Source organism: Balaenoptera acutorostrata, chromosome 6 (genome assembly GCF_949987535.1).
Source record: "Balaenoptera acutorostrata chromosome 6, mBalAcu1.1, whole genome shotgun sequence".
Taxonomy (NCBI): domain Eukaryota; kingdom Metazoa; phylum Chordata; class Mammalia; order Artiodactyla; family Balaenopteridae; genus Balaenoptera; species Balaenoptera acutorostrata.
The window spans coordinates 123,468,917-123,486,630 of NC_080069.1; the positions used below are offsets into that span (position 1 = coordinate 123,468,917).

Sequence of the window (17,714 nt, forward strand, 5' to 3'; positions counted from 1 at the left end):
CTGTCCATTGGTCCTAAGTCTGTGCTTTGAAGTCCCTAGGAAGACGTCTACTCCCTTCCCTTATGGATGCCCTAAGAGGTCCAAAGGCAGCTACCAAGCCCCCAACACTGGCCAGCCCAGCCCAGAAGCAGCACTGCCCCCTTCTCTAACTTGCTCCGTGGCTGCTAAACAAGAAAATGGTGGTGGGGGGGGGGAATCATGATAAAGGCAAGCATTTACTAAGCACTCATTGTGTGCCAAGCCCGTACACGTCGTTGAATTTCATCCTCAGACCAACCTTATAGGCACTGCTCTTAGGCCCATTTTGAAGATGAGAACCAGAGACTTCCTGAGTAAGGACTTGCCCCAAGGTTGCACTGTTGGTAAACAGCAGCTTCGGCCTGACTCCAAATCCCAACGCTGTGGAGACGGGGAGCGCCAGGAAAGCAGGCTAAGAGCAACGGGACCCCGCGGGGCGCGGGGCGGGAGTGGGGTCGCCCCCAGGCCGGCGGGAGGTCGCGAGCCTCGGCCCTGAGCCGACGAGCCGTCAGCACCAGGGACAGCTCCCGGGCCGCTCCCCGCAGCCCCCGACGGCGGCGCGCGCGGGGCCGGCGGCGCGCTTCCCGCCCTGCTCGGGCGCGCGCCCTCCCCGCCTGCGCGCGCGCCCCGCGCCCGGGACTGGGCTGGAGCCGCGCGCGTGCCGCTCGCCGGGAGCCAGCCTGGGCGTCCGGAGCCGCGGCGCAGCCGGCGCTGGCAGGGGGCTCCCGCCTGGGCACGCAGCCGCCTCCCGCGGACCTCCGGGGCCTCTCCAGCGCCCGCCTCGCCCGCCGGGCCCCAGCAGGCGCCGCAGCCGTGGCCTGGGCGTGAGCGGCCGCTACTAGCTGCGCCCGGCCTGGGACGGACGCCGGACCGCCCCGTCACGTGCGCCCAAGTCCTCGGCCGGCCGGGGCAGCGCCGTTCCCATGGTTCAAGGTAAGGGCCGAGCGGGCGCGCGGGTCACGGGGCGTGGGGGGCAGAGGACCCAAGCGGGGAAGCCCCGGCTCAGTGCCCACCTCGTCTGGAGCGCCCACCGCAGCCTGCCTGGGCTGCCTTGCGCCGGGTCCCTGTCCCAGGCAGCTGCCGGGGCCCGGGAAGCCCGTCGCATCTCCGGCCGCCCTGAAAGTACGCCCCTGTCGAGGAGGCTGTGGATAGAGACCGAAGTGGGCAGTGAGGGCCTGAGGGAAAGGCAGGGGCACCCACTGTGCCGAGGGATGCCTCATCTCTCTTCCGGCCAGGGAGGAGGGATGTTGGAGAGGGAAAGTTTCCAAGAGGTGCCTGGCCCCCATTCTATCTGCTGCCAGGGGCTGAGACCTTCTTTTACCGAGATTTGCCTTCTGCAAGACACCATGCTGGGTGCTGGACCTGCGGTATCATCGATTCAATGCACCCGACGCCCACGAGGAGGGGGACATTGGCCCTATTTGACAGATGAGGAAACTGAGGCTCAGGGAAGTTTAGTCACTTGCCCAAGGTCACACAGCCAGTAAGTGGTAGAGCTGGCCTCAGACACACCAGCCTCTGTCATTGCCACCCGCCTCACACCCATCTTTGTCTGTTTGAAATCTCAGCTTAAGTGGGGGAGGGGAGCACCAGACCGGCATTTGGGTTTTTCCAGTCGGGGATGGAAAGACTCTCCAAACACCAAAAATCTAGGAGCGGTGTCCTGTCCACCCCCCAGCTCTGCCATTTCACCCCACTCCATGTCTTGGGCTCCCAAGGCCAGGGACCACGTGGCATGAGCAGTCCCGCCAGTGTGCAGCCCTCCGCAGCTCTGAGACTAGAATCTTGAGGGTCGAGTTCACTGACCCTTCTCGAAGATAAGGGGGCGTCCCGGAGGCCACAGCCCCAACATGCCCCCTTGCACGTTCCCCAGGAAACTGGCTCAGGAATGCCAGAAGGGACACCTTGCCAACCTTCTTCCAGCGATCCCCTCCGCTCAGGCCAGGCCAGACTTCTGGGGGACTTCCAGGAACAATGAGAACTTCCAACCCCCAAAAGTTCAGGCTTGCCAGGAAAGCACATATGCCCATCTTCCCACCTTCCCCCTTTTCTGGCGGCATTGAGGATGGAGTCTAGGTGACCAGAGCTCTTCTTATCTAAGCAGGTGGGTGCAAGCACCTTCTGTGCTGGGGAAGAGGTTGTTTAACCCTATGTGCACTGACCACAAGCTTTCTAAAGAAGCTTGCGTGCTGGGAACTTGTGAAAAATCCGTCTTGCTCCTGACGCTGGGGCTCAGGCAATGTGGGGTTTTCTCCATTCATTCTTTTATTTGGTTGTGGCTTGTTAAGCACCTGCAGAACAGGATGAAAAAGACAGGGTAATCCTTGTGCCTTGGATCCTGCTGAGATGTGGTCTTCCCATTGACTGCATTTCCAGTGGGGCTGACTGGTCCGGGTTCACTTGGAAAGCTTGGAAGTGGCTTCCCGAAGGGTTTGGGGTCTGAAAAGGATGCACAGGCTCTCCCAGCCTTGGTGCCCCAGGGGTGCACAGGAGTCAGGGTGGGGAACTCTGGAGAGCCTTGCTGGCCTTTCTGGACTGAGCCGATGCTCTGCTCCTGGCTCTGGCACACGGAGGGGTTGCAGCTTCTCCATCTCTGCCTCTCCAGCATGGGGAGGGGAGAGCGCCCATCCCAGAGCCCCCACCCCAGGCTCCAAGGCTTTGCGCCTCAGACACACGTTGCTTATGCCATCACGATGGTCCAGCACGAAGAAGGGCGCTCGGGGAAAAGGTAGGCACGGCTGGAGGAGCCAAGACTTATCTGCCCAGTCTGTCCACCTTTCTGGGTGACCTTGGACAAGTCACTCCCCCTCTCTAGACCTCAGTTTCCATCTGTGACATGATGGGGTGAGTCATGTAATGTCCCCCGTGGGCCATTGCAGCTCTGTTCATCTAAGCCCCGAATGGAGTGGGTAAGCCTGGCAGGAGCTGCAGTGTTGGGAGAGTTTGGAGGGGTTTTGAAATCTCAGGGCTGACGTGAGCCCAAGCCCCCAATCCCAGCAACCCCACTTCCCACCCCAGTGAGGACCCCAGTGTTGCATGTTTGGGGGCTGGTTCTGAATTGCTGACTCCCGGTGCTGGTTCTGGGTGAACCGCACAGCCCCGGGAACCGCTCCTGCAGAGAGCCCTCTGGGCTCCTGCCACGTGGGCCTGCTCTGTGAAGTGACGGCAGCGGGATCCGCGAGGAATAATTACAGCACTCAGGAGGGGCGAGGGGGCAGGCGGAGCTGCGGGAGAGATTTATTACGGCTCAGTAACCGGGCAGGAGGCAAGGCAGAGTGGCAGCTGGCCCTCGTCCTGTCCTCCACGCAGCTCCCAGCCCCGCCACTCTCTCCAAAGTAGCAAGTCCACGTCTTGTGCATCAGTAAAAAGGCAATTTGTGTGGCAGAGAGAGAGGGTTCCGGGCTACCCTGGGCAAATCACTCAGCCTCCTCATGTGCAAAAAAGGGGGTGCCTCTGCCTTCCCCACTGGCATATGGGGGATAACGGAGAGTCCCGGCCGGCAGCATTGGCACCCGGAGTCTGTTCCGGGGTCTGCTCCACTGAGGCCACGGCGGCTGGGCTTCTCAGCCTGGCTCTGCTGCTTTCCTCGGCACTGGCTTTCCTGGCGGTGTGTCGGTCCCTTTGGATTTGCTCCAGAGGGGATCTGACAGGCCCAGAATCTTCGGCGTTTGCCAGCTCCTCTCCTTCCACCTTCGAGCAGAGAGGCTCCTGGATACGGAGTGCGTGCTTGTTTCTCTTTGCAAAGCTCTTTGTCCCCTTTGGCATCAGGTCCCCTCCCTGAACAGGCTCAAGCTGGTGAACCCTCCCCCAGGCCTCGGCCCCGCCCCCTCGCTGGGGTCTTGCCGGGGATGGAGGGCGCTGCAAGGGGAAGCTCTCAGGTGGGTGGGCAAGCTTGTCCTGGGTGGAGGGTGGGCAAGAGCCCCGAACTCAGATGGAGGCTTGGGTTCCAAGCCGTGTTGCTGCTTTCTGGCCATGGGACCCTGGGCCTTTGGCTCTTGGGCTGTGAAGTGGAGACTGTGGCCCCTACTTCCCTGGGGGCCTTGGAGGGTTAAATAAACAATCCTGGTGAGAGCCCTGGGACCTTGGAAGTGGGGAGCAGGTGGGGGTCAGATCAGGCAAGGCTTGTAAGCCCAGCTCTGTGGGTGGGCTTTCTCCGAGGTCCCCAGGAACCACAGGCAGCGAGAGCCTGGGAGGACCTCGGGCAGATATGGCCTTTAGAGAATGCTCCCAGAGTGCAGCGTGGAGGATACCTTGGAGAGGGTGAGGCTGGAAGCAGGGAGGATTGGGAGGAGACCGCTGCATCCAGACAGAAGGGAGACAAGGGAGGCCTGGACCAGGAGAGTGAGAAGTGGGCAGACGGCAAGCTCAGCTTTCCCAGGTTGCAGAGGTGGGAGAGGGCTGGACCAGCTGGGAGACCCAGGGGGAGGCTGATCAGGGACCCGGGCAGTGGCCCCAGAACAAGTCAGGCTCCCGGAGCTGCAGCCTGGCCCGCCACATCCCCTGACTACTGACGACAGGTTGGCAGTGCGGCCGAGTGGATAAGAGCACACAGCCTTTGGGGCTGACCAGAGCTGTGTTTGTGTCCAAGCTGCGTGTCCTTAGTGAAGTTACTTAGTCTCTGTGGACCCCAGGTTCTTCATTCATAAAATGACAATGATAGCATCCAGCCCAGGTCTACCCCAGGGCAGCCCCCACTGGTGCTCACTTCCTGGCTTGGCCACAGGCTGGCCCGGGGGCTGCCCCTGACAAGCAGGCAGACCCTCCACTGGGACCACTCTGGCTCCCTGACCACCACCGGCATCTTGATTCTTCCCGACCAGCTCCACGGTTTATGCAAAGGTGGCCCCTCGGGGTGCTCCCAGGCTGGTCCTGTCTAGCAGCTGGGCCTGGAAAATAGTCTTGTCTCTATTATTATTATCTTTATGGTTATTTGCCGTATTCAGTTGCACGTACTGTACAAGCATAAACGCGGAGCAGTGGTCCTCCACAGACCAGCAGCTGTGGCATCCCTGGGAGCTCGCTGGGAATGCAGATGTTCTCCGGCCCCTCCAGACCTGCTTTAAAAGCTCCCTGGGCGATTCTTCTGCTCAATGAAGTTTGAATCACACTGTTCTAGAAAACATACCCTACCCCGAAACAGAAAAAGGGCTCTACCCGCGGAAAGCTATTGTAGGTGACTGTCTCCTCTATGCTGCTCACATTATTAATGAATATATACTCATTTTAATCTACCTTAAAGGGTTTTTAAATAAAATGAATCCATGCCTGCTGTAAAAGAAAAACCAAGACATCCAGCTTTGTTTGTTTGTCACCAAGTAAAAGCCCCTGTTTCCAGCTGCAGCCCGCACGCCTGTGTTAGCTGTCAGTCCTTTGCTCTGGCCACACTGGGCATCACCAAGGGCTCTTCTGCCTGTCTTCCTCCCTTGTCCTTTTAAAATCAGCCGATGTGGAGCATCTTTCCATGCCAGCACCCCATTCTCTCATTTATTTACCTGGACCCGTGTTAGTAAACAGGTATGTAGGCCATCCGGGTTTTCTGCGTTGTGTAGTTTTTACAGATTTGTTCAGTGACGTGATCCCTACAGGGAAGGATCTCATGGCCGGGGATGCGGGGTGGGGCGGGGGGACACGCAGTCGTGAATAGAACGAGATGGCAAGGCAAGGGCAGTTCTCGGTGGATTGTAACCTGGGTGCGAGGCGGCAGGTGTCCCAGATTCAGAGGGAGGTACCCCGTGGGCAAGAGCAGTCAGGGAAGGCTTCCTGGAGGTGGAATTTGAGCTAAGCCCTGAGGGACGCATATGGAGTGGGGAGGATCAGGAGTGGTGGAGAGATGGGGCGTTTCTGCCGTCACGGGGACGCAGGGGCACCGTCTGTTGACTTTGGCTGGTAACCGGTGACCCACTGAAGATGCCCCGGCTTTCCCCATCTCTCTCCTGCCCGTGAGAACCAGCTGGGCTACTTCCTGGTGGTCTCACTGGCTCTGAGCACTCAGATCTGTTCTGTGGTTGAAGTCGGTTTCCCCACTCGTGGCCCCCTCTGTCATCCTCTGGTCTCTCTGCCAGGCTTAAAAAGGCTCACCCCCGCCCCCTGTGCTGAGGGGATTTTGCAGCAGTCAAAGGAAGGACCCACTGCAGAGCCCCCGCCCCCGCCCCGGGGCCCAGCCGTGCCAGACGGGTTTGCAGCTGCTGCCAACGCGTCCCCTAGTGTTAGCTGGTATTATTTTGCCAAGCGTGATAGGAGGCAGGAAAGCCTGGGGCTGCAGCGGGGACCACGGGGAATGTGTCTGACCCAGCAGAGGAAGGAGGCAGCCAGGGAAGCATCATTAGTTTATCCGGAACACTGTCGAGGGGCTCACCTTGCAGTTTAAAGAGCCATGTTTTACATCCTGTCTTCCAAATTCTTCCGCTTGGCGTTGGCAAATGCCCCTCACTCCGTACATTCAGGGACTCTCTCCTAAGACAAAATAAAAATGCTCCCTTTTCCACTTCAAGGCGAGCACACGATCCATCACCCCATCCTTTCTTTGCAGGGGGCCCTCCCGCCCCACCGGCCACTGCTCCCGGAGCCCAGCAGAGCCGCTGGCTTAGAGAAGGACCCACATTTAGAGCGAGAAACCACGTGTCTTTTCCTGCCAGGGTATCCCCTCGAAACACTGCAAAACCAGTCACGGCTTTGAGAGGGCCGATGCCAAGATGTGATGATCCAATTCTGGTTTGAAGGACAGTGAAAAAAAGTCTTATATTTCACCAGAAAAGAACAGCAGCCTCCCTTTTGTCGACTTGTGAGCTTCTGGTATTTACCTGTGTTTAGGGTTTGTGTGGTTAAAACACTCATCTCATCATGCAGAAGGTCCTGGCTCAGTGCGAACCCATTTACAAAATTAAAAATATAGTCAACTTTAATTGTACCTTCATGGAACTTCCCACACGAGCATTCCCTCTAATTACTAAACAGATTTCTATTTCCAAAAAATATGTTGTTTTACGGCACGGTGTCTTGAATGATCACTTTTGTGGCGGTTTTTTTTCACCCACTGGGCTGTGTTTTGTTTTTTGCCGTCTGCCCTTTTTTTCCTGGGATCATCCACATCTGTACGATGAGACGTGAGGATGAGGGGAGGTGAGGGCGAGGAGGAGGGCGTACGGGGAGGCGGACAGGGGACCAGCAGGGCTGCAGACCCAGCGGGATGCGTGGAACAGGCACAAGGGTTAGGACCCCGCAGCTCAGTCCAGCCCCCGGCAAGGGCTCCTCCCAGCTGGTGACCTTAGGCGCGTGATTAAACCTCTCTGTGTCCTAGTCTCCTGGTCCTTACAAACGGGGATGGCTGTACCCTTCTCGTCGTGAGGATTCATCATCACCCAGCTAAGACCCCGCACACCCAGAGGGGCATGACAAATGCAACCTGGTGCTAGATTCTGGGGTCTCTGGGCCTGCTGGCTGGAGGCTGTGGAATGGTCATCGCGCTGGAACTCGGGTTTTCTGTTGTCATGTGCAGCTGGGGACCCTGCTTAAAAGCCATCCCCACTGAGGCTAGATCCCAGACCCCTGGTACGGTCCAAGGGGCCCTGCAGGGAACAGACCCTGCCAGCCCCCACCCCCAGCCTCACCACTCGCCTCTCTCCCCTGCCCTGCTTACTTCCAATTCTGGAACGCTTGAGACCCTTCATCCCTGGGGGTCCTCCCCCCTCCTCACCTCCCGGCCTGAAAGATCCCTCCTGGCTAGTACGGGTCTGCCCTTCAGGGAAGCATCCCTGACCTCACACCACCTCGTGAGGAGATCAGGCCCAGGGCACGCTCTCAGCCCGTCCACACCCAGCTCTGTGGCTCATTCCCACCGGCCTCCCTCCGTACACGGCCTGGGAGCCCGTCGAGAATGGTACCTGTCGGTCTGGCTCATCAGGAGCCCAGAGCTGGCTCGGGCCGGCACCGGGTAGGGGCACTTGTAGATTTTTGTTGGACGGCTGGATATTTCTGTGCTGTTCTGAGGGCCAACCTCATCTGCTGGGGGGCCGGTGGCCTCTGCCCGGCTCTCCCTGGCCTGAGATCCCCCCACGTTTCGAGCCAGAAACGCCGTCTATATTCCCATCTGGGTCTCCCTTCCAAACAAGCCAAACCTGTTCAGGAAAGGAGGGGCTCAGAGTGTCCCAGAGATGGGAAATCAGCCAGCGGGGCAGGAGCGAGGCCAGTGCCCGGGGGTCCGGGCATCAGCAGGGTCTGTTCTATGCGGTGCCCACCATCCTCTGTTCCATGCAGTGTGGGAATGTCATCATCAGATGAAGTGTTGGTTGGCAGTTCTGGACCTGGCGGCCTCACTTGGTCGGACCTCGGCTCCTGGCCAGGCCCCGGGGGTTAATGCTGCCACTCTTCATTGACAGCAACTCCCGGTTTTGAAAAAATCATTTAATCTGCAAGACGGGCCCTTTCAACAACACGCCTACACTCACTTAAAAATGGCTGAGCCCAATTTTTTTTAAAAGCAAAATAGATGTAAACAGATTTCTTCGGGCAGGGGCTTTGCTGGAGCCTGGGCCACGGAAGACTGCCCAGGGCAGCTAAGTTGCCCCCAGGAGCTTGGAAGGGAGTCTCTGAGTCAGCTGCAATGGCCAAGGCTGGGAGGAGGGCTCGTAGCAAGTCTGCAGCCTTGGTGCCTGCAGGCCCAGCAGGCGGTCGAGCTCCGTAAACCATCAGACGAATGAAGAGGTGCGTGAGTGGTGAGGGGTGGGGAGCGGACCAGGGGCTGACCGCCGCCCTTTGAGGCCTCTGCCCCAGAATGAAGGTGCACAGGCAGGTAGGCTTGTACGTGGGACAGAAGCTGGGGCGACTCCAGGGAGGAGTTGGACGTTGGCCGGGAGTCAGAGGTGGTGCTGCCCTCCTCGCTCCCCAGCGAGAGTTGCAGATCCGACTGCTTGGGTTGACCATCTTGGGTGAATTGTGATTTCAAGAAGAAAGAAGTTCCCTTATTGTTCACCCAGCAGGTGATTAGGCCAGGTATCGTCCAAAGTCCCTTCTGAATGGAAGAGAAAAAATTCGGGGGATTCAGATTCTAAGCATCCGTTGCTTGGATGTTCTGATTTTCTAGGACTCCAGGACGTGGGTGCTTAGATTCTGGGAGTCCCGGATTCCACCACCTGAGATCGACCTCTCCCCCGCCCGCTCCATGGGTTCCCTGGCTGTCCGCCCACCCTTCCACCCCTGCCCCCCACCTTCCTCCAGCCCCACCCCTGCTGTAGGCCCTCCCTAAAGCCGCAGGGCGGAAGCTGGGCCTGATTTAAATGAGCTGCACTGATCGCACACAAGGGTAGGGCCAGGCGGGTCCCTGGTAGGTGCCAGGTCCCCGGAACTTAAAGGGTGTGTCCAGAGAGGGCGGTGGCAGCGCACCCCTCCCCCAGCACACCCCTCCCCCAGCACACCCCTCCCCCGCTGCTGGACGGTGCAGTCATTGTCTTTGGAACAACCAGGCGGCTTGATTCACCTTTGCTCCTGTTCATGTGCTCTTCACTCACCATTAGCACCGTGAACACACACACACACACACACACACAGACAGACAGACACACAGACATACAGACACACACATACAGACACACAGACATACACAGACACATATACACACACAAACGCACACACACATGCATACACACATGTATATACATAACACATACACACGCACAGATATGCATGTACACACAGACACATACATTCACACACACATATACACACAGACACACCAACATACACAGACACACATGTACACACACGAACACACATGTGTGCACACATATGTATATACATAACATACACACACGCACAGATATGCATGTACACAAGACACACATTCATACACATACACATGTACACACACATATACCCCCATATACATACATGCACATACATACATATACACAGACACAACACATATACACCTGCACATGCACACAGAACACACATATACATGCATCCACAGATACGTACACACATGCACAGATACACACATGTACACACAGACACATACACACAGATGTACACATATACAAACACATACACATATACCACCGCCCCCTGCCACACACACAGCCCTGGGGTGAGGTGGCACTGCCTGGGTTCAGCAAGAAGAGCTGGCCCCGGCCCCTCCATCCGCTCTGGGCTGTCTCCAGGGGCGGGAATTGAGGGCCGCCCAGGGTGTGCTGAGTGGTGACACAGAAAGGTGTCCTGGGAGTTCACAAGTTACCCAGCAGCCCAGGCCTTCATCTCACTGACTGTAGTCGCCTGGGGGATCCAGCCCCTGGTCTTCTGTGCCCGCACGTGGATAAGGGGACAATCCTGTCTTCCTAACCCACAGGGCTGCTTGCGCTCGGGAGAGGCTGTACCTGAAAACTCAGCTGAAGACCCCAGGTGTTATTCTAATTAGCCGCTGAAATCAGTGCCGGGCGAGGGTGGAGAGAGGCAGTGACATTCTCACCCGCTCCCCGCTCGCCTCCTTCCCTCCAGTCCAGCAGCCAGGGACCTGGTTCCTGGGCAGAAACTGGGCAAGTGCCCTCATACGCTGGCTTAAGTGGAGCCCCACCTCCTCACCTCAGTGCACGCAGCTTGCAGTGGTCGCCATGGAAACTTCCTGTAACCTTGTGAACAGCTAACATTTATATACTTTTTGGTTGGTGGTTTTTAAAAACATTATACAGATTTCTTTTGTACTTTTACACTCCTGGAGGGATAAGTGAGGGGAATACAAAGCACAAGGTTGTCGTGCAAAACATGCCTCACACCCCCTCCCCCTGTGCTCACTTGGCAGGGCCTGGGTCCAAGAAATTGGGGTCCTCAGTAGGGAGAGCCCCTGAAGGGCCACTGCCCCCTCCACATGGGCCTCCCCCAAGACAAGCCAGACTCCACCAGTCCCCCATGAGCAGAGAACTTCCCACATGGCTCCCGAAACCACTGCTCAGGTAGGGCCACTGGGGACCCAAACCCAGTGAGAAAATAAGACTCCTCCAGTAATATAGGTCCAGGTAGCGTACATACCCTGGCAAGGAGCTGAGCCATGGGCCCTGCCCTCCAGGGCATCATAGTCAAGAAGGGGGAACAATAGTAATACTGTCTTTTATTTCATCTTAATTTCAGAAAGATTTTTTGCTGGATAGAACATTCTAGTTTGGTGAGCCTTCTTTCAGTCTCCTGGCTTTCATCGTTTCCAGTGCAAGATCAGCCGCGCTTCTTATCTTTGTTCCCCTACACGGCACGTGCCTTTTTCTCTAAGATTTTGTCTTTATCGCTGGTATTAAGGAATTTGATTATAATGTTCCTTGGTGTCATTTTCTTCGTGTTTCTTGTGTTCGTGTTTCATTGACTGTTTGGATCTGTAGGTCCATAGGTTTTCACTCAATTTGGAAATTTTTCATCCAGTACTTCTTCTACTCATTTTTCTGCATCCCCCTTCCTTTGGGGGTCCCAATCACACATATATGAGGTCACTTGAAGTTTCCCACCTCTCACTGAAGCTCTGGTTACTTATTTATGTTTTGTCTTTGATCTCTCTGTGTTCATTTTGGATAGTTTCTATTGCTGTCTTTAAGTTCACCTATCTTTTCTTCTGCAATATCTAATTTGATGTTAACCCCATCCAGAGTATTTTTCATCTTAGCCACTGTAGCTTTTTTATCTCAAGAAATTTGGTTTTGTTCCTTTTAACATCTTCTATGTTTCTACTTAATGTGTCCAATTTCTTCTCTAGTGTTTCAACATGTGGGCGACAGTTGTAATAACTATTTTCATGTTCTTGTCTCCTAATTCTATCGTCTGCGCCATTTCTGGGTTAGTTTCAGTTGATTTTTCTCTGGATTGTGGATTGTATTTGTTTGCATCTTTGCGTGCCAAGTAATTTCTTACTGGACGCCAGACATTGTGAATTTTACCTTGTTGGGTGCTAGACCCCTATATATATTTGTGAGCTTTGTTCTGGGGCGTGGTTGTTACTTGGAAGCAGTTTGTTTCAGCCCTAGCTGTTATGCTTTGGGAGGCAAGACCAGAGCACATTATGGCCAAAGCCCTTCTGAGTTCTCTACCCAATGCTCCAGGAATTATGAAGTTTTCCTCTCTGATAGGAGCAGGAACTATTCCCGGATGTGTGTGAGCTTCCAGTATCATTCCCTAGAACCCTTTCAAGTGTTTTTTTCTCTTAAAAAAAAAAAAAAAAAGTTCTTTCTCTGGGAGTTTCACACACGTGTGCTGATCAGTACTCAGCTGACTACTCAAGGGGACCCTCTGCAGAGATTTGTACTTCTCTCTGTGCAGCTCTTCCTGCACAGGACCCTGCCCTGGGCACTCTGGCCACTCAGCGTCCTTGGACTCTCAGCTCTCTCTCCTCAACTCAGGGGGTACCGGCAGGCCCCGCCTGGGTTCCCCTGCTCTGCAGCCTAGAGACTCTCACCAGGTGGGGAGCCTGGAGACTCTCACCAGGTGGGGAGCCTGGAGACTCTCACCAGGTGGGGACCCTGGACAGTCCTGGGCTCTCCTCATTCCTTGCCCATCTCTTGAGGATGGTCCTTCGTCATCTGATGTCAGTGCCTTGGAAGCCATTACTTCATAGATTTTTGTCCTGGATACTTAGTTGTTTCTGGCTGTGGGGTAAATCTGGGCCTTGCTCCTCCATCTTGACCAGGACTCTGATTAGCTAATGCTGCTCCGCAGGATGTGGGTTAGTGCTCCCAATTATGAGGGGAGTCCCAGTGTCACCCCCATTTTGTCCCTGAGCAAACCAGGACACAGAGGAGTTAAGTGACTTACCCAGGGTGATGCAGAGCTTAGAGACCAGCCCTGTGTTACACCGCGCTGCCTCTCACACAGCTGCCCAGGCCGGAAGCTTCAGGGTCCCCAGGACTCCTCCCCGTCCCCACCTCCCCATCCTGCCTCCATAGTCCTGCTAATGCTCCCTCCCAGTCACCCCCTCCCCTCCCCTTCTCTCCAGCCCCACCCTCTCCTGTCACCTGATGCCTACAACAGCCTCTGGACGGCCCCTCCCACCCACCCCGCAGCCACAGAGGTGTTTTTAAAAAGCAGAACTGACCCAGGTACCATCCTTGTCAGCACCCTTCCATGCCTTCCCCCTGGATTCATTTATTCATTCATCACTCAGCTGACAGTTACCAAGTGCCTACTATGAGCCACTGTTTTGGGCACCAGGATACAACAAGGAGCAAAACAGGTGGAGCCCCTGTCCTCGGTGACTCAAATTCCTGGAAGGATGGGCCTCACCGGGTAAAGGGCAGCCATGGTAGGGAGGGGGGTTATTTTGGATAGATGGTCAGAGAAGGTCTCTGAGGAGGAGACATTTGAGCAGAGACCTGCATGGAACGAGGACAAGAGCCCATGAGAGAAGTGCATCCCAGGCGGAGAGAACAGGCAGTGCAAAGGCCCTGAGGCTGCAGTGGGCCTGGTGTGAGCAGGGGAGAGAGGCAGGAAATGTGGTCCAAGAGGGGCTGGGCGGGGCTGGTGGGCCTTGTGGATGCAGCAATGCAATGATGTCGTGTTTTATTTTAAGTGACACAGGCCCATGGGGATGTTTTGAGAAGAGGATGGAGAGCTCTAGCCTGAAGCCTCTGTGTGGAGAGCAGGCGGCCGGGGGTGGGGGTGGGGACTCAGGCAGCAGCCCAGGCTTGAGGGGAGGGGCCTGGACAAGGAGGAGGAGGCGTGGGAGGCGTGGGAAGTGGTCAGACTCCGGGTGGAGTTTAAGGATCTGCTGACAGAGCGGGTGTGAAGTGAGAACGACGGAGGGGACCCGGGGGACTAGGGGCTTCGGGGTCTGAGCAGCTGGAAGGGTGCAAATGCCATTCCCGGGGGTGGGGGCGCTGCAGGGGCTGGGTTTCCTGCACGCCAGTGTTTCCTGCGCTGCATGTGCAGGGGCCGAGGCCGGCCGGCCATCATGGAGCAGGGCGAGGTCTGGGCCAGAGCTCCCCATCTGGATGTTGTCCAGAGGTGTGGAGAGCTGGGGAAGGTCGCCTTGGGGGCGGGTGTGTACCGGAGAGGGAGTGTGAGGCCTGGACCCCTGGGCCCTGGACACTTAGAGGTCAGGAGACGGGGAGGAGGCCGCAAAGGAAGCCGGGAAGGCAGGACCTGTCCGGCAGCGTCAGCATCAGCTAAGGGCTCTGGCGCTCTGTCCCCCAAGTGTGCCCCGTGGGCCGGCAGCACCAGCACCACCCAGCGCTTGTTAAAGCGTGTTCCGTCTCAGCAACCCCGCACCACTGGTCAGAGCTGCTTCACCAGCTTCCCGGGCGACTGGATGCACATCCAAACATGAGGACGGCCGACGTAGGCGTCGTTTCAGGGAGGAAGGGCCCCCGAGCCGCAGCAGGCGGGCACGTGAGGACCAGGGCTCCATGAAGGCTGAGCCAGGCACAGACAGAGCCTGCGGCGCAGCCAGGTCTCTGCTGCCCTCCCCCCGCGCCCCCTCCTCGTGCTCCCTCCTGCTCCTGTGCTCTGGCTCCTGAGCCCACCTCGCGCTGCCTGCCCCCGGGCCTTTGCACGTGCTGTTGCCTCTGTCGATGCTCTTTCCCGTCATTCCCTTCTCATCCTTCGGGTCCCGGCACCGGGCTCACTCTCTAGGAGCCACCTCTCCCAGCTGCCACCCCCGCCAACGAGCACCCGGAATGCTCCCTCCTTACGCCCCATCTGTGTCCCCCAACAAGACTGAAAGCTCCACAAAGGCAGGGACCCAGAACAGAGTCCAGGACGCAGCAGGAGCTCAGTGAATTTTTGCGTTGAATTGTTGATAAATTATAAATGCCAGGTGCCTAGTTTCGACAGTGAGTGCTATTAAATCCCAAAGAAGGAGTCGTATCCAGGGGCTGGGGGTCAGGAAAGGCTTTCTCAAGGAGCGTGCAGACTGATGTCTGGGGATTTCATAAGCAGAGGTGGAAGGGAGTTCAAGGTCCCATGGAATGGCAGCAGCAAAGGCCCAGAGGCAAGACAATGCAAAGTTTGTGGTCTTAAGGCCCTGGGAACAAACACCTTAGCCAGACCCGTTTAAGGGAGCGTTTCAGGGATAGCAAACCAGGCTGGAAAGGCAAATCAGGGACAAGTGCAGAGGGCCCAGAACACCAGATGTTTGGGGCCTGGACCAGGAGAGTCACGCTCAGAGCTTCGTTCCAGAGGGAGGCCGGCTGCATTGCTGGGGTGCTCTGCAGGGAGAGCCGTGGCCCCAATGTGCTGACCTGAAGGAAGACAAACCTCAGCACAGTCTATACGGAATGGGCTCATTTTGTTTTAAAAAAAAAAAAAATCAAAGTACAAAGGCGAGGAGGTCAGCGGGGGCTCCGTCGAGGCTACCGGCATCTCCAGACCAGGCTCTGGGCTGGGGTGTGCATCCAGGCTGCCCGAAAGTCCTGTTCCCTGAGGACCAGGAGGAGGCAGGGACCCTGGCCCCATTCATCGCCGTGACCTCCACACGGCACAGCCCGCACTCCATGAGTGCTTGTGGAAAAGAGGGAGGAGGGGGAGAAGGAGGGCGGGAGACTGGCATTAACATCCTGCTCTGAAGATGAGGACTCTGCTGCCCATGGTCACCCCGGCACGAGGGAGGAGAGCCTGGATTCACACCCAAGTCTTTCTGACTCGCAGGTAGACCAGGGCTGGGAGAGAGAGCCAGCACCGCCAGGCATGAGCCCGGGCTACATCGGAGCCAAGCCTCTGGGTGGCAGTAATCCCTTGGGGGCTGCAGTGAAGGTTCTGCAAGAGAACGTATATAACAAACCACGGCTGCTCACATGAGATGGTTGAGGGTGGCCTGAGCCAGGGGATGGCAGAGGGCATGACTGAAGTGGCCAATTCTGGGCTCCAGAGCTTGCCAGGAAACTCCCCGGCAGGATTGGCAGGAACTTGGCTGCAACATCCTGCCTGGACCGCTGAGCGGGGCGAGCCAGAGATGGGGGCGTCTGCCCCCTGCGAGCTGCACTGCGGAAAGGTGCATCCCGACGTTGCCTCAACTGCCACAGGGTACAACCACACGGGGCTCTGAGGACTCGTGCGGGCTATGGGGTGAAGCCTGAGTCAGGTCCCTCAGCCCCTGTGAGGATTCTCGGGGCAGATCCGCCTGCCAGCACTGTGTTCCCAACTCAGCCTGAGCTGCACATCGGAGACACCTGGACCCCCTAGAGTCTCATGTCCTTAGCCTGGGGTGGGCTGGGGGGCATGGTGGGGGGGCGATCCTGATGGGCTGCCTGAGGCTAAAGCACAGCTCGCTGGGCCACTGCCAGAGTTTCTGACTCGGTGGGTCTGGGCAGGACCGGACTCTGCATTTCATCAAGTCCCCAGGTGTCACTGGGGATGCTCTGAGCAAAGAAGTCATAGGCCTGGAGCAGCTCAGGCCAGTGATTGTGGGCGAGGCTGCAGGGTGAAGAGAGAGGCCAGGAGTGGGCAGAGGCAGGTCCTGAGGCCGGAGAGGGAGGTATTTATCCTCTAATAGGGAAATCACGCCCCACACACCCGGCACTGCTAACTGCTCCCTAGCGCTGAAGTCTGCGCTGACCGTGACCTCTGCCCTGAACTGCCTTGCACTCACCACCACGTGCCTCTGTTCCCCGGAGCGCAGGGCTGCTGCCGAGTCTCCCCACCCCCTCCAGGTCCTAGAGTGGGACTGGCTGTTGGTGATTGACTGGGTGCTTGTCCAATCGCTGTGAGATGCCAGAGGCAGCCAACATTTCTGAAGAAGCCTCCTGATCCCCAGCCTGGCCCCAAGTTCTGCCTGTCACCGACCTTGGGCAAGTGACAGTATCTCCTTGAGCCTCAGTTTCCTCATCTGTAAAATGGGGTTAATAACTCCGCCTCCTAGGACGATGGTGAGGCTTAAAGGGAGTGCTGTGCACATTCTCTGCAGAGCACCGCCAGTGCAGGCACTCTCCCCATCCCGCTTTCACAGATGGTAAACCGAGTGGGGTTGTTCCCATGTCACACTGCAGGCAAGGAGCAGGGGCAGATTTGGTTGGGGTCTCCTGGGCTCACAGGCTCAGCGTCCCTCCTCCCCTCACCCTTCTTGCATGAGCCCTTCACAGCTGACTTGATCTCCTTCCCGTAAATTCATCAATGGCTCCAAAGGCCCCCTCCTGCTCCCCCAGTGCTTAGCTCCCAGGGGCTGTGCTTTGGCCAGTGACTCAATCCACAGGCGTATATAGAGCTCCTGCTGTTTACCAGGGCCTGTGCAGCAAGGTGAGGCTGATGGTGTAGCCCTCGTGGGGCTCCCAGTGCATCGCGGGGACTAGCGGGAAAGCGGCTGAGGAGGAAACCGCAAGGGATGGAGAGGACGGCCCGGTGCACAGAGGAGAGAGCAGGCTTCCTGCAGAAGGGGAGGCCCGAGCACGGCCGTGAGGATCAGAAGGAATCGGCCACCTGGAAGGAAGTGGGCACGGTCCCAGGGGCATCCCAAGCCGAGGGACCGTGGGGCAGGCACAGGCCTGAGGCCAGCGTGCACCTCCGCAGCGCAGTGCCATCCTCAAGCAGAGGTGGGGTATCTGGGCTGGTCCTGGTGGGCGTGGGCTTTATTCAGGGCCAACTGGGAGCCACTGCTGGTCCAGACTTGCTTTGGGGGCCCATCCTTTGGGACAGTAGCTCTCCAAGCGTGGTCCCTGGTCCGGCAGCCTCAGCATCCCCTGGGAACTGTCGAGATGAGCATTCTCAGCCCACCTGGACTTCTGAGCGGAAACTTCCAGGGGAAT

General features: G+C 57.3%; 1 protein-coding gene across 1 annotated transcript in view; it reads left to right on the plus strand.

Annotated features, from left to right (window-relative positions):
* The first annotated feature begins 677 nt into the window (after positions 1-677).
* The window catches only part of FAM163B (family with sequence similarity 163 member B), a 31,073-nt gene continuing 14,036 nt past the window's right edge, over positions 678-17,714 (plus strand). The window contains exon 1 of the mRNA XM_007194412.2: positions 678-951. The gene's annotated coding sequence lies outside the window, so the exon portion shown is untranslated. The remainder of the gene's footprint in view (positions 952-17,714) is intronic.